The 9,366-nt window shown below is 43.1% G+C and overlaps 1 pseudogene; it reads right to left on the bottom strand.

Moving 5' to 3' along the window:
• Positions 1-500: 500 nt before the first annotated feature.
• LOC129408250 (gastrula zinc finger protein XlCGF17.1-like) lies at positions 501-2,974 on the bottom strand (annotated as a pseudogene).
• Positions 2,975-9,366: the final 6,392 nt, after the last annotated feature.

Below are 9,366 nucleotides of genomic sequence, written 5' to 3'. Positions count from 1 at the left end.
TACCACCGGTGAACTGATTAGGTTTATTATTTCTTACATATGTACAGATTCAATTTACATACATAAATTTTAAAAAACAGATTGAAGTCAAATTTGGAGACAAAAAATAACAATTAGGTGATTCAACAAATGTGATTTGTAACAGAGAATATGAACAGAACAGATGAACAGGATTACACATTTCAAAATACAATATATTTTTGAAGAAAATATAGACAATAAACTAATACTTAAACTAATTCATGCCACTAACCTAACTCCAAAAACTTAAAAATGTAAAATAAAGTGGCAAAAACACAAACTGCAATGAATAAAAAGCAAAGTTAAATTATTTGAAGCCAGGATCTAGATTTTTTTTAATGAACAAAATAGTGGAAAACCAGCAGAATCATGTAAAGCGGCTTAATATGAACTTTTTAAAACCAAAATCATGAGGCTCACAGCAGCAGGTACAGAGACAGGGGCCCCAATATTCCAACGTAAATCAACAGGAGCCGGGGTCAGCAGGAGCCGGACGAGCCGCACGGGAACTTCCTGTTTGGAACGCGGCGGCTAGAGCGTGAGCTGTGACAATTTATAAATGCGGTCTGTTGTGTGTCCTCATATGCAGTCTGAGAGTCGATTTATGAGAAAACGCTTTGTTACAGACTGAACAGCCGAATGGTATCTCCCCTGTGTGTGTCCTCATGTGTGTTTTGAGATGAGAGGATGTAGCAAACACTTTTTTACAGACTGAACAGCTGAACGGTTTCTCCCCTGTGTGTGTCCTTTTATGTTTTTTTAAACTAGAACTATCAGCAAACGCTTTGTTACAGACTGAACAGCTGAACGGTTTCTCCCCTGTGTGTGTCCTCATGTGTGTTTTGAGATGAGAGGATGTAGCAAACACTTTTTTACAGACTGAACAGCCGAACGGTTTCTCCCCCGTGTGTGTCCTTTTATGACTTTTTAAACTAGAAACTATCAGCAAACGCTTTGTTACAGACTGAACAGCTGAACGGTTTCTCCCCTGTGTGTGTCCTCATGTGTTTTTTTGAGATAAGAGGCTTTAGCAAACGCTTTCTTACAGACTGAACAGCCGAACGGTTTCTCCCCCGTGTGTGTCCTTTTATGACTTTTTAAACTAAAACTATCAGCAAACGCTTTCTTACAGACTGAACAGCCGAACGGTTTCTCCCCCGTGTGTGTCCTTTTATGACTTTTTAAACTAAAACTATCAGCAAACGCTTTGTTACAGACTGAACAGCTGAACGGTTTCTCCCCTGTGTGTGTCCTCATATGCAGTGTGAGACTAAATTTTACAGTAAACTCTTTCTTACAGACTGAACAGCTGAACGGTTTCTCCCCTGTGTGTGTCCTCATGTGTGTTTTGAGATGAGAGGCTTTAGCAAACGCTTTCTTACAGACTGAACAGCCGAACGGTTTCTCCCCCGTGTGTGTCCTTTTATGACTTTTTAAACCAGAACTATCAGCAAACGCTTTCTTACAGACTGAACAGCCGAACGGTTTCTCCCCCGTGTGTGTCCTTTTATGACTTTTTAAACCAGAACTATCAGCAAACACTTTCTTACAGACTGAACAGCCGAACGGTTTCTCCCCTGTGTGTGTCCTCATGTGTGTTTTGAGATTACATTTTGTAGCAAACTCTTTCTTACAGACTGAACAGCCAAACGGTTTCTCCCCTGTGTGTGTCCTCATATGCAGTGTGAGACTAAGTTTTACAGTAAACTCTTTCTTACAGACTGAACAGCTGAAAGGTTCCTCTCCTGTGTGAACTCTGCGGTGTATTTGTAGTTTATATTTAGACCCAAATCTCTCTTTACAAACAGAACACTTGTGTTTCTTGCCCTCAGCTCCTTCTCCGGTTCCTGTCGTGTCTCCAGTATTCACGGTGGCTCTGGTCTCTGGCGCAGACTCGTCTTCGTCAGACCCTGTGTCCATGTGTGAACGGCTGGGTGGAGCTCTCCAGTCTTCATCACTGTCAGTGTCAGAAGAGTGCTCTGTCTCTCCTTCAGTCTCTCCTTCAGTCTCTCCTTCAGTCTCTGGTCTGATGTCCTCCTTCTGTGCGTCCTCACTGTGGACATGTGGCTCTGCTTTGACGTCCTCTCTCTGCTCAGTTTCTCTTTGTTGAAGCTGCGACGACTCTTCTGTCTTCACACTCACAGCACCAAACTCTGGCACAGACCTGAAAAATAAGACACATTTGTATATTTTAGACCCAATCTGAATATTTGTAATAGAAATGAATAAGAATCAAAGAATAACCAAATAAAAAATTGCAGTTTGAAAGTGTCTGAGACTCACACTTGCAGCTGTTCCTCCTCCTGTCTGATGTTTTGTTCTTGTTTAATGTTTGGAGTCACATCAGGGCTCAGAGAGGGGGGCTGGACAGCTGCAGGAGACAAGAGAATACACACTTATATATACACATGCAGTCTTGTGGCACGAACATTGAGTGCGTACACATGCACATCATTATTCCGGTTATGTAAAACGCAGTAACCCGGTTATGGCAGTATCTCGGTTATTAGAAACCGGGATACTGTAGCTGGTTTATTCTGATAGTAACCGGGATACTGTGGCATGTAAAAGCAGTATCCCGGTTACTGCAACATAAAGTTGAGTGCGCAAGTGTCCAAACGACAAACACTTTCCAGTCTTTTCACCTCAACAGTAGCAACATAAATAAAGTGACCAATATAAATAAAGTGACCAACATAAATAAATTGACCAACATAAATAAAGTGACCATACATGAGTGAAATGTCTGTAAAATAAAGAGCTGCGCTAAACCTGCACATGTACAATCTGCACTTGTACGACCTGCACTCGTGTGATCGCTGAAAAGCTAAAACATGAACTATCTCCAACACGATACACGCACAGAACAGACTTACAATCATTAGCGACTCTTTTGTCACAAAAAGAACACACATAATCCACCGAGTCGTGTCTTTTAGTCCGAAAGAAGCTGAATCACATCATCGGCACAAGGAGCGAACTGTTTTTATCGCCGCTAACAGTTTATGCTAATTAGCCATGCAGACCTTAGTTTCGTCTCTGTAAAATGTAAACAAATGAGATCAGAGCTGAATTATATTATCAAACGGGCTGATGTGGCTCTATATTGGTTATGGTTTATATGTTGTAAAGTTGAGTTTATTTATGCAGAAGATTTTAATGTGGGGTTTAATTGTGGAATCTAGTAGCTCTTTAAACCTCCCGAGTTTCCTCTGCTAAAGGAGCTCATGGTTTGTATTTTTCCTGGTTTACTAGATGGATTTAAGTTAATTTTTCTGTCCATGAAGTTATAAGAAATATGTTTTAGTCAATATTTGAAGTCGTACTGGTTCTTCTGCCGTTATATCCACGGTGCACGTTTCTAACGCGCTGTTTTCTACATCAGATGCGTTTTTCACACTTTTTTAACAACCATGGACAAAAAATAGGATCCATGTTTAGACTGACCGGCTGTGACGAGCAGGACCCTCGGGCTCAGGGCGCTCAGAGCCGAGTCCAAGAGCCGCTGTAACCGCTGGTTCTCCCGTTTGACGCGGCGCAGCTCCTCCTCAAAGTCCGCTTCTGTGTCCTCAAACAGCGCACGTATGTCCTGGGCCCTCGCACTGAGCCGCTCCTCCACACTCGCTCTCCACCCTGCGGACATGTCTGGTTGTTTTTTTCACCGGTGTCTCGGCTCTGCTCCTCTGGTCCCGGTGTCGGTACGTGGGCGGGAATCAGAGCTGCTGTTGGTCACATGTTTGTGTCCAACGGTCCGCGCGCGCTGCTGCTGTTCTGCTTCAAACTTGAAAATAAACAAACTGTTGTTTCTGTTCGTGTTTAGTTTGGATCTTTTAGCCCAATCTGAGACTTCAGCTGATTGTACTGACAAAATGTTCACTTTCACATCAAAAATAAAAGTGAGTTTTTAGTACTAACTTAACTTAACTAGCTAACTAGCTTATATAGCACATATATATAGCACGGTGGCGTGTTGCTGCCATCCACTGGTCGTCCGTGGTACTGCAGTAGAGAAGCTTAGCTCACACTTTTATTGACACAGCCAGAGCATGATTTATATGTATATGTATATGTATATATATTCTCAACAACCTTTTTGAGGTGTTGGAGAATGGTGGTGGACATCGCAATACCAAGCGATGGTAATATCAGGAAAAAAGGAACACGAGAAACTAGAGAAATACCAGGGGCTCAAGGAGGAGCTGGAGAGAGCCTGGAAAGTGAAGGCAACAGTGGTGCCTGTGGTGATCAGACACTCGGGGCTGTAACCCTGAAACTGGAAGAGACGACAAACAGATACCGGGAAAAGCAACGGACAACTCAGTCCAGAAAAGTGCAGTACTGGGAACAGCAAAGATACTGCGCAGAACTCTCAAGCTGCCAGGCCTCTGGTAGACGACCCAAGCTGAATGAGGGTGAGAGAGACCTACCACCGTGGAAGGTGAGAAACACATTATATATATATATATATATATATATATATATATATATTATATATATATATATAATATATATATAACCCCCTCAGCCAAATAATCGACCGCACTGGCTATGGCCGACTCAGAAACGGGGCCACCATCAGTCACCTCCTCTACATGGATGACATCAAGCTGTACGCTAAGAGTGAGCGAGACATCGACTCACTGATCCACACCACAAGGATCTACAGTACAGACATTGGGATGTCATTCGGGCTTGAGAAATGTAGCAGGATGGTGACAAAGAGAGGGAAGGTAGTCCACACAGAAGTACCTTGGTATCCCACAAGCAAATGGCAACCTCGAAGAGGCAACAAGGAAAGCGGCTACGGCCAAATACCTGCAAAGAGTGAGGCAAGTCCTTAGAAGCCAGCTCAATGGCAAGAACAAGGTGCAGGCAATCAACAGCTACGCCCTGCCAGTGATCAGATACCCTGCAGGGATTGTAAGCTGGCCAAAGGAGGAGATACAGACCACAGATGTTAAGACACGAAAACTCCTGACCATGCATGGAGGGTTCCATCCCAAATCCAGCACCCTGAGACTGTACGCAGGCCGGAAGGAAGGGGGCCGAGGACTAGTGAGTGTGGGAACCACTGTCCAGGATGAAACATCCAAGCTCCTTGAGTACATCAAGGACAAGGCCCCGGCAGATGAGGTGCTCAGAGAATGTCTCAGACAGTGGGGTCCAGAGGAAGAGGAGCTGGAGGGACCATCATGGCAGGACAAACCCCTACATGGGGCGTACCACCGGAACATAACTGAAGTGGCTGATATCAAGAAATCCTACCAATGGCTTGAGAGGGCTGGTCTGAAGGACAGCACAGAGGCACTGATCCTGGCTGCTCAGGAGCAGGCCCTGGGCACTCGAGCAATAGAGGCCCAGATCTACCACACCAGACAAGACCCACGGTGTAGACTGTGCAAAGAGGCTCCTGAGACAGTCCAGCACATAACTGCAGGGTGTAAGATGCTGGCAGGGAAAGCATACATGGAGCGACATAACCAAGTGGCGGGCATTGTGTACAGAAACATCTGTGCAGAGTATGGGCTGGAAACCCCAGGATCAAGATGGGAAACACCTCCAAAGGTTGTGGAGAATGACCGAGCCAAGATCCTGTGGGACTTCCAGATACAGACTGACAGAATGGTGATGGCGAACCAACCAGACATAGTGGTGGTGGATAAGAAACAGAGCAGAGCCATGGTGGTGGACATCGCAATACCAAGCGATGGTAATATCAGGAAAAAGGAACACGAGAAGCTAGAGAAATACCAGGGGCTCAAGGAAGAGCTGGAGAGAGCCTGGAAAGTAAAGGCATCAGTGGTGCCTGTGGTGATTGGACACTCGGGGCTGTAACCCCCTTAAACTGGAAGAGTGGCTTCAACAGATACCGGGAAAAACAATGGACATCTCAGTCCAGAAAAGTGCAGTACTGGGAACAGCAAAGATACTGCGCAGAACTCTCAAGCTCCCAGGCCTTTGGTAGACGACCCGAGCTGAATGAGGGTGAGAGACCTACCACCGTGGAAGGTGAGAAACACATTTTTATATATATATAAATTTTTTTAATAATATATATATATATATATATATATATATATATATATATATATATATATATATATATATATATATATTCCTTCTGGTTCTATCTGGGAAAACTGCTGAAAAATCCCCATAAAACTTATTTACATATGTCCAAATGATGTCCTCACTCAGACCAGATTTATTGGTCTGATCTTATTGGTCCTCAAGGCATCATTTAGCAGAAGCCAAATTATAAACCAGCAGCACTTAAGCTCAAACAAAAGTCTCAGAGCAGCTCAACTGGTCAAATCATCAGATCCAGCATCACCGCTGTTTTTCTTTACAGTTTACAGCAAATATAATAGATTCTACCATAACCAGACCAAACTCATCACCGCTGTCTGTAGGATCTGGTTCACCTTTACATAAAATACATTCACAGCGCACACACAGATGTGTGTGTGCCACAGACACAGATGTTTTAAATTACCTTGGTTAGTGTTAGTGAGGGCAATGTTGAAGAGATGAGCAGACAAACCGTGTCATTTTTATTTAACGATACGTCACTTTATTCGATTTTTTGATTGTTTTGACAGTAATAAGTTGTATAATTCTATCATCCTTGTTCTGTCATTACATAGTTCAGTTCATAATCATTCATTTAACATTTATTTTTAAAAGCAAAACAAAAAGAAAAGGACGGACATGTAAAATCAGAGGTGGGTAGTGGTCCAAGAAATTACTCAATGGCAAAATGGTATTTGGGGGAATTACTGTGCATTTGAACATTTGTATCAGATTTTTTTATGTTCATATAGTTCATATAATTGGAAGGAGAATCATAAGAAACATAAACACACACACAATCTGGTGGGTCTATTTTAAATATAAAAATATGATCATATCTGAATGAAACACAAATGTTCAAATCATTCAATATTGTCAACATAAAATGTTTGTCAGTTGTAGACTTGGTCACAATGAGGATATTGACATTGACAATACATGCATCACAAATTTCGGACTTCTGGTCATCGCGCAATACATACTGGGAAGGATCCTCCGAAAAAGTGAACATCAAACCTCCATGTTTGTTTTCCCAGTGGGATGCGTCTATTGTCAAAGTCGATCTTTTCAAGTCTTTTGAACCATATCACTTTTGTTTCTGGTTTTGATATTGTCATATTTTAGTTTTGGAATTCGGACATTGTAATTGTGTGGTTGTTGGATCCTAACAGCGGAAAAGGGCTTCGGAAGTTTGCAAACTCCATAACTGCAAAAGGGAATCAGATGTGTGTGACTGCAAACCTCTGTTCAAACTGTTTCTCTTCCCAACGGAACTGAAAAATAGTGAAAGGTGAAGGCGATGGGCAGGACTGATCCACGGGAAGGACCAAAAAGGAAACATTTGACTGCCTAAGAAATCATCCTGAGTTTGCAGTGAACATTTTGTATGTGGAGCAACAACAAAACATTACCCCGATCCCTCACTCAGCCTTGATTATGAATTTAAAAAGTCAACGCCAAAGTGAAAGGCACCAAGAAACACCTTCCACTGCAAAGAGACCAAGACGTGATGTTGCTGTAAAGTTGAACAAGAAAGTGCGAGCTCAGTCTGTTTGTCTTCTCCACCTCTCGCTTAACAATTTTTGTTGTTGTCGCTCCACATACAAAATGTTTGCTGCAAACTCGGGAAGATTTCTTAGGCAGCCAAACGTTTCCTTTTTGGTTCTTCCTGTGGATCAATCCTGCCCTTCGCCTTTCTCTATTTTTCAATTTCGTTGGGAAGAAAAACAGTTTGAACGAAGGTTTCCAGCCACACACATCTGATTCCCTTTTGCATTTATGGAGTTCACGAAGTTCCAAAGCCCATTTTCCACTGTTAGGGTCCAACAACCACACAATTATGATGTCTGAATCCCAAAAGTAAAATATGACAATATCAGAATCAGAAACAAAAGTGATATGGTTCAAAAGACTTCAAAAGATCAGCTTTGACAATAGACACATCCCACTGGGAAAACAAACATGGTGATTTGATGCTCACGTTTTCGGACGATCCTTCCCAGTATGCATTGCGCAATGACCGGAAGTCCAAAATTCAGAATGCATGTATTGCCAACTTGTAATAGTTTCATGTATGAGGCTGTTCCCCATCTTTGAGGGAGGGAGTCCTGTCCTGCAAAGCCAGCCCCTCCTCCTGTAGCTCCGTCCTGTAGCCCCTCCTCCTGTAGCCCCGCCTTCTCAGTCCTCTGTTTTCTCCAGGATGAGCACAGAGCAGAAGGAGACACCCGTGTGGTACCAGCTCACCCTGGAGAAATACAGGAAGGGACTGCAGAAGGCGGGGCTACAGGAGGAGGGGCTACAGGAGGAGGGGCTACAGGAGGCGGAGCTACAGGAGGAGGGGCTGGCTTTGCAGGACAGGACTCCCTCCCTCAAAGATGGGGAACAGCCTCATACATGAAACTATTACAAGTTGGCAATACATGCATTCTGAATTTTGGACTTCCGGTCATTGCGCAATGCATACTGGGAAGGATCGTCCGAAAACGTGAGCATCAAATCACCATGTTTGTTTTCCCAGTGGGATGTGTCTATTGTCAAAGCTGATCTTTTGAAGTCTTTTGAACCATATCACTTTTGTTTCTGGTTCTGATATTGTCATATTTTACTTTTGGGATTCAGACATCATAATTGTGTGGTTGTTGGACCCTAACAGTGGAAAATGGGCTTTGGAACTTCGTGAACTCCATAAATGCAAAAGGGAATCAGATGTGTGTGGCTGGAAACCTTCGTTCAAACTGTTTTTCTTCCCAACGAAATTGAAAAATAGAGAAAGGCGAAGGGCAGGATTGATCCACAGGAAGAACCAAAAAGGAAACGTTTGGCTGCCTAAGAAATCTTCCCGAGTTTGCAGCAAACATTTTGTATGTGGAGCGACAACAACAAAAATTGTTAAGCGAGAGGTGGAGAAGACAAACAGACTGAGCTCGCACTTTCTTGTTCAACTTTACAGCAACATCACGTCTTGGTCTCTTTGCAGTGGAAGGTGTTTCTTGGTGCCTTTCACTTTGGCGTTGACTTTTTAAATTCATAATCAAGGCTGAGTGAGGGATCGGGGTAATGTTTTGTTGTTGCTCCACATACAAAATGTTCACTGCAAACTCAGGATGATTTCTTAGGCAGTCAAATGTTTCCTTTTTGGTCCTTCCCGTGGATCAGTCCTGCCCATCGCCTTCACCTTTCACTATTTTTCAGTTCCGTTGGGAAGAGAAACAGTTTGAACAGAGGTTTGCAGTCACACACATCTGATTCCCTTTTGCAGTTATGGAGTTTGCA

The sequence above is a fragment of the Boleophthalmus pectinirostris genome, unplaced genomic scaffold, assembly GCF_026225935.1.
Source record: "Boleophthalmus pectinirostris isolate CB_2022bp ecotype Guang Dong unplaced genomic scaffold, ASM2622593v1 HiC_scaffold_16, whole genome shotgun sequence".
Taxonomy (NCBI): domain Eukaryota; kingdom Metazoa; phylum Chordata; class Actinopteri; order Gobiiformes; family Gobiidae; genus Boleophthalmus; species Boleophthalmus pectinirostris.
The sequence above is the reverse complement of the archived record's forward strand: the minus strand, read 5'-3'. Positions and strand labels throughout refer to the sequence as shown.